The following is a 12,391-nucleotide window of genomic DNA, read 5'->3' as shown; positions in this document are numbered from 1 at the left end:
TTTTGTACTAGGAATTGAACTAGGGTGCTTTACCACTGAGCTACATGCATCCCCAGCAACTTAGGTCTCCGTACTGAGGCTGACCTGAAATTAGCTCTCTTGAGTCACTGGAATTATAGGAATATGCCACTGTGCCCTGTAAGGATATATTTTGATATATGGAAACAATAAATGGCATTGTTTCCATATATTCTACACTCAGTTTCTCCTGTCGTTAACATTCTTTGGAAGTGCAGGGTAGGGGATATCACTGGGTATTGAACCCAGGGTGCTTAACCACTGAGTCACATCCCCAGCTTTTTAAAATTTTTTATTTTGAGACAGAGTCTTGCTAAGATGCTCAGGGCCTTGCTGATTTGCTGAGGCTGGACTTAGAACTGTCGATCCTCCTGCCTGAGCCTTCTGAGCTTCTGGGATTTACAGGTGTGTGCCGCTGCACCCAGTCTCATTAGCTTCTAATATTAGGATGGTACATTATTATTAACTAATATTCATAGTTTATTCAGATTTAAAAAAATGTTTTTCATGTTACTGGGATCGAACCCAGGGGTGGTCTACCAGTGAACTACACCCTTAACCCTTTTTATTTATTTATTTTTTTATATTAAGACAGTCTTAATTGCTGAGGCTGGCCTGGAATTTGGGATTCTCCTGCCTCAGCCTCCTGAGTTGCTGGGATCATAGACATGTACCTGGCATGTTTCTTCAGTTTTTATTAAACAACCTTTTTCTGTTCTAGAATCTTATCTAGGATACCAAATTACATTTAGTTGTCATGTTTAGGTTTTTCTTGGCTATGACCATTTCTCAGACTTTCCTGTTTCCTCAGTTTTGAGGAGTTCTGGTCTGATATTTTATAGAATATCCTTCAATTGGGATTTGTCTGATCTTTTTTCATGATTAGACTGGGGATATGGTTTTCAGGAAGAGGATCACAGAGGTAAAGTGGCACTCTTCATTACTTTATATCAAGGTGTATACTATCAACCTGACATCACTTTTGATACTAATCTTGATCTGATCTCTTGGCTTAGTCAGTATTAGGTTTCTATTTCTCTTCTTTCCATAATGTACTCTTTGGAAGGAGGTCACACTGCTATCACACTTTCACACAAGAATGAGGGATTATGTTCTACTTCCTAGAAGGTGGATGGAGCAAGTACATTATTTGAAATTCTTCTTAGGAGATTTATGTCTTCTCTCACCTCTCACTATTTATTCACTCATTTATTTATACCAGTATGGACTCATCTTTTTTTTTTTTTTTTTTCCCTTTTTGTGATGCTAGGTATAGAAGTCATGGCCTCTCACTAGTCAAGCACTGAACTATATCCCCAGCCCATGCATATTTATTTTATTATTTGTGCAATGTATTTGTCCAATAAGACCTTATTTTATTCAGAGCATTCTAGCTTTGGCCATTGGAAACTCTTTCAGTTGACTCATGTTCCTTTGAATTAAAATTCATTTTTAGAACTTTTTAATTTTCTGGCATTATCAGGTTCATCTTGAATATTTCTTGTTTTAGTCCTAGAATTAATCATTTCTCCAAACTATACCTGTTCCTTTTTATCAGAGAATGGTATTTGAACCCAAGATCTGGTGCTAGGTATGTTCAGTGCATAGCAGGGTATTCCCCCAAATTTTAATTAAACCTTGTGTTCCAAGGTTTAATTAAAATTTAATTTTGAAGGAAAAAATGTTTAGTCTCATTTCTAATTGAGCCTCCTTCTTTTTTTAATGGGTTTTAAAAAATATTTATTTACTTATTTATTAATTATGTATTGAACCCAGTGCTTCACGCATGCAAGGCAAGACCTCAAACACTGAGCTATAACCCCAGCCCCTAATTGAGCCTTCTTTATTTTTTTTTTAGCTATTTTAGGAATAAGTATGTATGTATTCTTATCTTTCCATTAAGCAGATGTGTCAGGACTAGAATTCTGACTAGAACCTTGAAAGGAGAATTAGTGATTATTGCTTCCTGGGGAAGTAAGACTTTTTGGATGTGTGGATCAAGTTCTGTTTATACTTTACAGGAATTAGCACTGGTTTCTTAGTTTATTCCACGTCCCCACCCCCATCTTTCCTGTCTACTGACTTTGTGATTTAGTTAAACCAAGGCAATAAAACACAGCCAAGATTGTATTACCATTAGGAAATGTTTAAATTTGGTAGTGTAGAGGTTTTAATTTTTTGGAATTGAACCCAGGGGAACTTTATCACTAAGCTACATCCCCAGCTCCTAAATTGCTTAGGGCCTCACTTAGTTGCTGAGGCTGGCTTTGAACTCAAGATCCTTCTGCCTCTGCCTCCTGAACCACTGGGATTACAGGTATGTGTCATTGTGCCCTTCCTGAATACACAGCATTCTTTTTTTTTTTTTTTCCCCTCACCCGGGATTGAACTCAGGGGCATTCAACCACTGAGCCACATCCCCAGCCCTATTTTGTATTTTATATAGAGACAGGGTCTCACTGAGTTGCTTATTAGCACCTTGCTTTTGCTGAGGCTGGCTTTGAACTCAATGATCCTCCTGCCTCAGCCTCCAGAGCTGCTGGGATTATGTGCGCATGTCACCATGCCTGGCTTACACAGCATTCTTATTGCTCCTGTCGTTTTTTGGCGGATGCTCACATTCTGATGGGTGATAAATTATATTTGTTTTTTCCAGTAAAATTGATTCTGATGGGATGAAAGCTGTATTGATAGGTGGAGTTTTGAGGGGGCAGTCATGTTGGTGGGTGGAAATAATAAAGCTGACAGCAGTATTTTCTTAGTTATGGAGAACTTTTATTTTGGTACAGAGGCTTTTTTTTTTTTCTTCCTTAACTACTGAGGTACATCCCCAGCCCTTTTTATATTTTATTTTGAGATAGTCTTGCAAAGTTGCTCAGGGCCTAGCTAAATTGCTGAGGCTAACTTTGAGCTTGCCATCCTTCTGTCTCAGCCTCCCAAGCTGTTGAGATTACAGGCATGCAACACTGTGTCTGGTGAGAACATTTTTTTAATAGTTTGATTTATTTCATCGTGTTTAGTTTTAACTGGTTAGTTTCTGGCAGTTGTATTTGGAGTAATTAAATATTTGGTGTTCACTGCTTACAATTAATTGCATAATATTGTAGGATGACTGCTTTTCAGATTTCAATTTTGCTGTTAATTAGCCTTAAGTCATCCTACAATATTATGCACAGTTACTTCCTCCTTTGGCTTAACTTTTTATCAAGCTGGTGGTTTATAGAGAGTCTAAGATTCTTCTAGAAAAATCTTAAAAGACAAATTCTTCCATGTACTCTAAGAATATAAGTTAATCATCCCTTGACTTATATAGTTTGGCTATAAAGTTTTTTGGAAAAATATGTTATTTGGTCTTGGTCTTGGTGTTATCTTTGGAATAAAGTATCTTTATGTAACATGATTTGGTAAGAAACACACCTCTGTCTGGAAGGCCAATCTAAATTCCTGTTTTGTATAGCTTGCCAATTTTTTTTTTTTTTAAGAGAAACCTTTGTATTTGAGAGGAATGTAAAGTGAGTATTCATGATATAGACTCTTGTAGGAATGTCAAAGTATTTACTAGTATTTTCAGCTTCTGAGAACCTGACAAGGCAAACAATTTAAAATCTTAATTAAATCTAAACTGTGCACGGTGGTACATGTCTATAATTCTAGTGACTAAGGAGTCCAACACAGGAGGATTGCAAGTTTGAGATCAATCCTGGGATTTTGAAAGATCCTGTCTCAAAATATAAAATAAAAAGGGCTGGGATGTATGTAGCTCATTGATAGAGCACCCCTGGTTCAATTTCTAATACTAAAAGAAGACAAAACAAAAACAGGTAAATCTAAATGGATGGAATAAATAATTTTTTCACAGTAATTACAGTAATTATAATTTTTTTACAGTAATTACAATGATTTTTAGATAATGCTTATTTGGCCAAATGTTTTAATTCTGATCTTTTTATTCATTAAAACTATTCATTATTCATGAAATTGTGTAGTTTCTTTGTAAATAGCAATACCTATAAGTATTCAGAAGTGTATTCAGAAGTGTATATATAAAAGGTTTTTCTCTTCAAAGTTATAGCCTTTGCTTTTTTGCTCTAGTGGCAAGTTTAGGAACCTCTTAAGTCAGCATACTATTTTCTCTTTTAAAAGGGTGTGTGTGTATGTGTGTAATATATATATATATATATATATATATATATATATATATATATATATATATATGCATATTTCATAAAAATTAGTACTTTTTAAAAAAAAAAAAAAACATGGTGCTTGGCACTTAGTATTAGGCCAAGCCATTTGAAATTGATGTTCATGTAAATAGAAAATGATCAAATGTCAACAATTTAAAAAAATTTTTTTGTTGTTGTTATAGGTGGACACAATGTCTTTATTTTACTTTATGTGGTGCTGAAGATCAAACGCAGTGCCTTGTGCATGCTAGGCGAGCACCCTACCTCTGAGCCACAACCCCAGCTCAAATGTCAACAATTTTTTATGGTTCTACCTAATAGATGCAGAAATCCTGTTAACCTAAACAGTCAGATCATATAATGATAGATTGAAAAAGAACTTTGTTTAATTCTTCTCTTTTGCAAAGTGAAGTGTCTTGGCCCAAGATATTATAAATATTTCAGCTATCGCAGAGGTTATGAAAAGAGCAGATGATCTGTCAGTGGTTATTATTTTATTTATTTATTTTTTGGTACTTGAGGGTTGAATCCAAGTTCACTTTACCACTGAGTTACATCCCTAGTCCTTTTCATTTTTTTATTTTGAGATAAGGTTTTGCTAAGTTGCTGAAGCCAACCTTGAATGATCCTCCTTCCTCAGCTTACTGACTTGCTGGTGTTACTGGCATGTGCCAGTAGTTTTTACTTCTGAATGTAATGGAAATCTATTCTGTAAAGTTCCTGAATAGGAAGGTCAGGAGATCTGGTTTCCTCCCAAGTAATGCAATTTTTGGAATGCTCTTTATCAGTTTCCTTATTTGTAAAATGAGGATGTTAGATATGTAAGATGTTTGCTTAGTTAGGATATCCTATGTACCATTTTGGTGCTTAACCCAATTAAAGGTTTATTTCTTGCCCACATCATAGTCTGAGTGTTTGACTTGTTATTTTTTTTAATAACTTTATTTTATGTATTCATTTTATTTGGTGTGAGGATCGAACCCAGGGCCTTGCATATGCGAGGCGAGCACTCTGCTGCTGAGTGAGCCATTACCCCAGCCCCTGACTTGTTATTGAGGACTTTCACTCTTTCTATGGGTTGTTTTGGAGCCTTCCACTGGATCCTTTGTATTTAGTTTGTGACAGCAAAGAGCACTATAGTGTTGTCCAAAGCTTGGTCCTTGTCCCTGATGCCAATCCAGTAACGAGGACAACGCTTTTGAGAAAAAGAAGATTTATTGCTTTGCTAGCAAAGGAAAAACACAGGGGACTCCTGTCCCAAAGGCTGTGATTCTGCCCATCCATAGGAACAAGGTTTTTAAAGAGATGATTCAAAGAAAATGAGATTAAGACCTTTATTTATTTGTTTATATATGGTGCTGAGAATTGAACCCAGTGTCTCACACATGCCAGGCAAGTACGCTGCCATTGAGCCACAATCCCAGCCCAGAAAATGAGATTAAGGAGGAGAAATCAGGAAGGAGAAGATCAGAGAAAAGAAGATCAGAAAGGAGAAGGTCAGGTAGAAGTTTTGGAAAAAGGAAAAAAACATGTAAGTTTCAGATTCACAAGGGATATAGCCAAAGCATCAAGTGAACCCCTGTTACACTAGGAAGGAGACTCTGATAAAATGTTTTATGTGAGGCGTATTAGTTCAGCTCACATTGCATTGACTGAAACCCAGTCACATGTCTCAACTTCTTTGGAGATGAGGAAATGCTATCTTTTGAGTACTAGAAAGAAGAAACAAGATTGCTCATGTCTGTTACTGTCCTTTTAGTTTGTACTTAAAAAAAATTCTTTTGTATTGGAAATTTAACCCAGGGATGCTTTACCACTGAGGTACATCCCCAACCCTTTTTATTTTGTATTTTGAGAATAGGTCTTGCTAAATTGCTGAGGCTGGACTTGAACTTGCCATCCTCTGCCTTAGCTTCCTGAGTTGCTGGAATTAGAGGTGTGTGCCACTCACTGCATCTGGCTAAATATAATGTAAAGCACATGCACTTTTTTTTTTTGCAGTGCTGGGGATCAAACTCGGCCTTGGGCATGCTAAGCAAGTGCTTAACTGCTGAGCTACATCCTCAGCTCTTTTTTTTTTTAACTTTTAAAAATTTTTTTAGTTTAGGTTGACACAATACCTTTATTTTTTTAATGTGGTGCTGATGATCGAACCTGAGTCCTGCCTGTGCTATGCGAGCGCTCTACCACTGAGCCCAATCCCAGCCCCAACATTCTTTGATTTTTATATTCAGCACCAAAATCTTTCTCCTATTGCATGTTGCTTTTTTGCTCTTGATTGCTCAGAATTTACTTCCAAATTTCTTGGCAGCAATTAGTTTGTAAGTCAAAACTCTGGTGCTTATTATATTTAGGAGAATTTTCTTTCCCAGGTGATTGTTAGTTTTATTTGTGATTTCATTTAAGGTTTAAAATTTTACTTTATCTCAGTAGTCTTACTTTTTTTTTTGAATGATTAAAAATGCTTATATTGCAAAAGTCTCCCAGTGCTTGTATAAGAAATACAATAGAATACTAAACACAGCCAACATCAGAGCCATAAAGTTATTGTCCACCCATGTTCAGTCTATCAGCCCACTAGCAGAAGGGAGAACGGACAGACCTTATACTGTCTTTTAAAGGTCAGCACATGTAGACTTTCAAACCAAAAGAGAAGCACATTCCAGTGAGGAGGCAAAGATCTCTTTGCCTCTGCCTACTTAAAATTAAACATGGAGAGTCAGCAAAACTCTTTCAGTTATTTAAGCTGCTGTTTTAGAATCATTACCATCCTTCCTCTTCATTCCCTCTTCTCTTTTTCTCCCCCTGTGATGTGTTATAGATACATACATACATACATACACACACACACACACACATACACAAGTATAAATATTAAATGCATTCTTTTAAAAAAATATTTTTAGTTGTAGATGGACACACTAACTTTATTTTTATTTGGTGCTGAGGCTTAAACCCAGTGCCTCACACATGCTAGGCAAGCACTCTACCACTGAGCTACAATCCCCACCCCTTAAATGGACTTTTAAAATATGTAATTAGTGTAAAATAATGGCGCAATCTAGTTTGTATTATATTTGTAACAGTACTTTCTTGTGTAGGTCCCCTTTCAATAAATTGTGCCTCCCCCATTTTTAATTTGTTTTTTAAAATGTGCCATTGCCCTTCATGTCTAGAATCATACACTTACACTGTTTGTTGAAAGACTAATTTTGGATAAATTGTTTCTAGATCTAGAACATTATCATTCTGGGATTTCATTTCGATTTTCTTTCTTGTATACTAAGACTTTTCCATGACATTTTTCATTTTCTTAATTCTTTTTCATAAATAGTGCATAGATTTACAGTGTGTCATTTAGTAGATGGATAAAGTATGAAAAGCTAGCTTCAAATTAATCTGAGTTTCGGGGCTGGGGATGTGGCTCAAGCGGTAGCACGCTCGCCTGGCATGCATGCGGCCTGGGTTCGATCCTCAGCATCACATACAAAAGATGTTGTGTCCGCTGAAAACTAAAAAAATAAATAAATAAATAAATTAAAAAAAAAAAGATGTGCAACTTTAAAAAAAAATTAATCTGTTTCTTTGTTTTGTTTTTGGTGCTGTGAACTGAACCCAGAGCCTCCTGTGGGTTAAACAAACACATGCTCTACCAATGAGTTATACCTTCAAGGTGCTCTTTTTTTTTTTTTTTAAGTTTTTTATAAGTTGTACATGGACACAATACCTTTATTTTGTTTATTTATTTATTTATTTTTATGTGGTGCTGAGGATTGAACCCAGTGCCTGACACGTTAGGCGAGCACTCTACCACTGAGCCACAGCCCCAGCCCCTCAAGGTGCTCTTTTCAGTTTTAAAGCCATCACTATTTTTTTCCCTAATATCTGAGTGTTGCTACTAGAAAAAAAGAAGACAATTTTACAGCTTAGGGGTATTTTTATTTTCTAATGTCTCCATCTTGACTGTCTCTTCTGTACCTCTCATGATGATGAAGATATTCATATTTTCCATATTATCTTGTAGAAGCTTTATCATTTTACTTTCCATATTTAGGCCTGCCATTTATCTGGAATTTATTATTATTATTATTAATATGCTCAATACCCATTGAACCCAGCACCATTTATTGGAAAGGCAATTCTTTCCCCCACTGCTCTGATTGTCCCATTTGTTGAGTATCTTCTATGATTTGGATCTGGTCTGTACCTCCAAAAGGCACATGTGTTGGAAGCTTGGTTCTCAGTATGGTGATGTTCAGAGGTGGTGCAACCTTTAAGAATTGGGGCTTAGTAGGTGGTCATTACTGATCCCTCCTCATTCTGGCTCTGGCTTTCTTTTGCGCCACGTGATCTCTTTCTTGCTCACACATTCTCCCACCATGATGCCACCTGTTTTGAGGTGACCCAGCTAAGGAAGGGACCCTTACCAGAGGCTGAATTGATGGAGCTTCCTGATCTTGTACTTTTAGCTTCCCAAACTATGAACTAAATTTGTTTTCTTTATGGAATTTTCAACCTGTATTATTTTTTACAGTATTGGAAAACTTACTAATACAACAGTACTTACATATATATGGTTCTGTCTTGAAACTGTTCTCTTGCATTGTCCATTTTCTGATGATTATGCTGGGCACTACAATGTCTTTGTTATTTTATTTAAAGTTTAAACATAGGAAATTGCTAAATTACTAGGTGAGAAACTGTCATCAATTTTCAGTGTTTTGATATAGTTCCATCCATTAATGAGTTAATTTAAATTTGTTCCCCAAGATTGTCTTGGCTATTCATGGTTCCTTTTATTTCCACTTAAAATTGAGAATTAAAAAAATTTTTTAAATATTTTTTTAAGTTGTTGATAGACCTTTATTTATATGTGGTGCTGAGAATCCAACTCAGTGCCTTACACATGCCAGGCAGGTGCACTACTGCTGAGCCCCAGCCCCAGTCCAAGAGAATCAACTTTTTAATTTGATTTAAATAGAATAAAACCCATTGAGCTGTGTGCTATGGCACTCACCTGTAATTCTAGTGGCTCAGGAGGCTGAGGTAGGAGGATTTCAAGTTCAAAGCTAGCCTCAGCAACTTCTCGAGACCCAAAGCAACTCAGTGAGATTCTGTCTCTAAATGAAATTCAAAAACAGAGCTGGGGATTTATGTGGCTCAGTGGTTAATCACCCCTGGGTTCAATCCCCAGGACCAAAAACAAAATAAAACAAAACAAAACAAAATGCTATTGGGTTTTACTTAGGATTATGTTGAATCTGTAGATCAATTTGGGGATAATTAACATCTTTAAATATCGAGACTTCTAGTACATACTACATACACCTTAGATCAAGGGGCTGGGGTTGTGGTTTATTTTGTTAATTTGAAATGATATCATTTATTGAACATTTTTTAAAAAGTTGAAATTAAATTTGTCATTTATTTAAAGTTTTTTTTTTTTTGGATGGTTCGGGGAATTGAACCTGGGGCACTTTACCACTGAGCTTCATCTCCAGCCCCCCCCCCCCATTTAAATATTTATTTTTTAGTTTTAGGTGGACACAGTATCTTTTTTTTTTTTTTTTAATTTTTTAATATTTATTTTGTAGTTTTCAGCAGATACAACATCTTTGTTTGTATGTGGTGCTGAGGATCGAACCCGGGCCGCACGCATGCCAGGCGAGCGCGCTACCGCTTGAGCCACATCCCCAGCCCCAAGTATCTTTATATTTATATGATGCTGAGTGCCTCACGCATGCCAGGCAAGAGCTGTAGCACTGAGCCACAACCCAGCTCCAGTTACCCATTTTTGAAAATTGTCATATGGGTTGATAACTTGAGGATGAGGAAATGACATTGTCTATACTTTGCTGCCTGTGCATAAACTGAATAACAGACACAGTAACCAATCACAGGCATACTTTAAGACAAGTAAAGATTGATCCACATGTGTTACTTATATAGTGTACTTATGTAGACCAAGTACTGGCAGCAAATTTGGTACTTTGTCAATTACAGTTAATATACTGTGGTAACTAAAATTCAAATTGTGCTGTTGGGGACTGATATTATTTAATTGAACCATGGTAACTGAAATACATACATATTAGAACCTTGCAAAACAAAGACTACCTGTAGTTGTGATAAATAAATATTATATGTACCACAAAGTTTAAACTCTTTGCTATCTGTTTTCAGAAAGTGTCCGCTGATACTTGATCTAAGTTATTTTCTTTTTTTGCAATTCTTCTTCTTCTTTTAGTTGTTGATGACTTTTATTTTATTCATTTATTTATATGCAGTGCTCAGAAGCACACCCAGTGCCTCACACATGCTATTCAAGTGCTCTACCACCAAGCCACAACCCCAGCCCCTTGATCTAAGGTGTTTTTTTTTTTTTTAACCAAGAATTGAACTCAGGGGCACTCAACCACTGAGCCACATTCCCAGCCCAATTTTGTATTTTATTAGAGACAGGATCTCACTGAGTTGCTTAGCACCTCGCTGTTGCTAAGGCTGGCTTTGAACTCAGGATCATTCTGTCTCGGCTTCCGGAGCTGCTGGGATTACAGTCGTGCGCCACTGTGCTCAGCTGATCTAAGTTTTTTAGTTCAGTTTAGCTTATAATTTCTGCCATTCTTTTTGTCTGCTTTTGTTATCAAGGGTATATTATCAACAATTTATAATCAATAGTAATAATAGCTTTGCTGTGAAGCATTATGGTTGTTCACTTCTAAGTATTTTAAAATTTCTCTTCTGGTTTAGCTCATGGGGTATTTGTAGTGTGTTAGAATTTTCTATAAAATATTTAAAAAGTTCTTTCAGGTTTTTCCAGCTGCCTTATGATAGGCTTCATGAACATGGGTTATACAATAATGATTTTTAAAATCAAAACTTGCTCTAAGACCTATACATTTATTTTATTTGAAAGGATATAATTTATTGAACATTTTTTAAAAAATTTGATATTAATGTACATTTGATTTTAAAAATTTTGCGTTAGGTTACCACAGATTTACATACAACCATAAACTGAAAAAAATACAAGAAAGTTTCCATGTGATACTAAAAAAGAAACTCTTTCATTTATTGTAAAAAAATAAACTTTTAGAAGCTAAAGCTAGCTTTACAGTCGTGCAAAATACTAAACAGAAAGTCTTTATTTTTAAGAGAAAGTAACATTTTTCTATACTTGTCCTATATTTTAATTCTGTCCAGTAGAACCAAAACCTCCTGAACCCCTTTCAGTGTCATTCAACACTTGATCTTCTTCTATATCTGGATAAAAAATCCGTTCACAAATGAGCTCTGCTATTTGATCACCTTTTTTTTTTTTTTACTTCAAACTTCTCTTTGCCAAAATTAAATAACATAACACCAACATTATGACACCAGCTCCTATATGTATGGAATATTTTGCAGCCAAGCCAGAACGTGGAACTGTTCTTCCATAGCACCCAGAAGGAAGAGCTATCTGAATGTCTGTTTTCACAAAGGCTTTCTCCATAGGTGGTACTATATAATCATAGGCACTGTACAGGTCATAGCCCACGGCCAGTGGGGACCCCCAGGTGGGGGCCATGGCGTGCTCCAATAGTCGTACAAAGCGGAGCGGCAAGCCTCCCTCGTCCGCATGCGGGCCGCTTGCTGGGGGAGATGCCGGTTACTTTTTCACAACAGGGCATGGCAGCACTGGAAGGCAAGAGAAGATGAAGAGACCAGAGACCGGAGAAGAGAGCACATATACATTGATTTTAAAAATAAGTGGAGGCCAGGAATATAGACCTGGCATGTGTGAGGGAGGCCCTGGATTCAGTCCCTAACATCATAAACCAAAATGAATAAATAAACATTCATTCAAACCTTAAGGTTATTCAAACCTTAAGGTTTATACTTAAGGTGTATACTTAACCGATTTTTTTTTTTTTTTGAGAATTTCAATATTTATTTTTCAGTTTTCGGCAGACACAACATCTTTGTTTGTATGTGGTGCTGAGGATCGAACCCGCTCGCATGCCAGGCGAGCGCGCTACTGCTTGAGCCACATCCCCAGCCCCAACTTAACCGATTTTTATCTGTATGCTATATTGGTTTCTGAGCAATATATATATTATGGTATTCCTTTATTGGGTGTGTCTTAAAATATTCCTCACCTGTTTATCCTCATATTTCTGTAAGTTTTATATAAGTATAATATTCAG

The 12,391-nt window shown here is 36.3% G+C and overlaps 1 protein-coding gene and 1 pseudogene across 9 annotated transcripts in view; one reads left to right on the top strand and one right to left on the bottom strand.

The window, feature by feature from the left end:
* Window positions 1–12,391, top strand: part of Map4 (microtubule associated protein 4) — a 163,494-nt gene that overhangs the window by 34,021 nt on the left and 117,082 nt on the right. The window lies entirely within an intron of this gene.
* LOC114090071 (deoxyuridine 5'-triphosphate nucleotidohydrolase, mitochondrial-like) lies at window positions 11,395–11,875 on the bottom strand (annotated as a pseudogene).

This window comes from Marmota flaviventris, chromosome 1 (genome assembly GCF_047511675.1).
Source record: "Marmota flaviventris isolate mMarFla1 chromosome 1, mMarFla1.hap1, whole genome shotgun sequence".
Taxonomy (NCBI): Eukaryota; Metazoa; Chordata; class Mammalia; order Rodentia; family Sciuridae; genus Marmota; species Marmota flaviventris.
The sequence above is the reverse complement of the archived record's forward strand: the minus strand, read 5'-3'. Positions and strand labels throughout refer to the sequence as shown.